The sequence below is a fragment of the Choristoneura fumiferana genome, chromosome 8 (assembly GCF_025370935.1).
Source record: "Choristoneura fumiferana chromosome 8, NRCan_CFum_1, whole genome shotgun sequence".
Classification (NCBI taxonomy): domain Eukaryota; kingdom Metazoa; phylum Arthropoda; class Insecta; order Lepidoptera; family Tortricidae; genus Choristoneura; species Choristoneura fumiferana.
The window spans coordinates 18,009,969-18,011,731 of NC_133479.1; positions in this window are offsets into that span (position 1 = coordinate 18,009,969).

Sequence of the window (1,763 nt, forward strand, 5' to 3'; positions counted from 1 at the left end):
TGGTCACAGCAAAGTCATGGAAGAACTCAGCACGATGCTTGAAGGCTTCAATCGAGTCTCCCAATGGGTAGGCCTCAAAATGAACATGGACAAGACGAAGCTTATGTCGAATGTCCGTGTGTGAGTGACTGCCCTTTTATGGTTGAGAGTTCGGTTCTTGAAGTTGTTGACGCGTATGATATATAGTACATACCGTTCAATTAGGTAGGTCCAACTTGGAGGAGGAAGGTCAGTCGTCGAATCCAACTCGGATGGGCAGCGTTTGGAAACTTCGCAACGTCTTTTCGTCCAAAATCCCAAAGAGCCTTAAGACGAAAGTCTAGTGTGTTTTGCCAGTGATGACATATGGATCCGAGACGTGGTGCTTCACTATTGGCCTTATAAATGGCTCAAAGTTGCTCTGCGAGCTATGGAGAGAGCTATGCTCGGAGTTTCTTTACGGGATCGAATCAGAAAATGAGGAGATACGTAGAAGAACGGGGGTCACCGACATAGCCAAGCGAATCAGCTCGTTGAAGTGGCAATAGGCAGGCCATATAGCACGGAGAACAGATGGTCGTTAGACTGAAAAGTTCTCGAATGGAGACTGCGAATCGACAAACGCAACGTAGGACGTCCACCAACGAGATGGACGGATGACCTGGTTAAAGCTGCGGGTTCACGGTGGATGTAGGCCGCTTCCAACAGAATTACAGAAGCAACTGGAAACCTATGGGGAGGCCTATGTCCAACAGTGGACGTCCTACGTCCAACGGATGATAATGATGTTTTAGTCAATTTTATCCCACAGGAACTCTTGACCGGGATGAAAAGTATTCTTTGTCCTAGAAGATGATTTTTTTCTTTCTGGAGAATTTTATTTTGATTAGTAACAAGTTTTATCATTATACTCAGCGCGCAAAATTCGGCCCACCTTTCTTACAAAATTACGATTCTGCATACATTTGAGGGCTAAATTTTTGCCGCTCTGTATAATTATGTTGTGTTTTGAAGGTCTCAATTTTTTATTCTAAAATACACTAAAAGTCTTTAATACGGTAAATATTATAAATCTCGTGACAATAATGTGATTTTATATGCTTAAATAGATGTTTGTATTATGATAAAAGTAATTAATGAGAATAATTGAAAGTATCAAACGTTATAATGTGCAATTAAAAACAAAATCTAGACCTTCTCCGACGTCGGAATTTGTATTCAGACCTTGTTGACAATAATTTTGATGTAAATTTGTGCGCAATACATGATCGGTCGTTATTAAAGAGAAATTATGTTATATTTTGTGCACAAATCTGATACGACATTATTCATGATAAAATTTACTTTATCACATGACCTAAAGACAAATAGTCGTTATTTGTCATACATTCTTGTATTACTGTGTAAGTATTATTACGAGTTGTGACGTTCTTGCTCATAATAATATTAAAAATATTAAGACTTAACTCAAAGTAGTCACTGTTTTTATTATTTTTTGTTATAAAGATGTGCCATTTCATATAAGTTTATACTGCAGCTATTCTTGATTAACCAAGGACTTAATAGCACATAGAAGAATGTTTTTAAGTTCATTTTAATACAAGATATTCCAAAATTAAATTTGTTTTATTTTTAATTGGCTCTACTGAAAAAATTCGATTTTGAGTTGGGCCGTTTAATTGATAAGCAGCGATATATAATTTAATGTGTCTACCGATAGCCGTTTGATTTATACATAATTCTATCGTAGTGCAAAAGTAGGAGAGAAACCTCGGGTAGCCCCT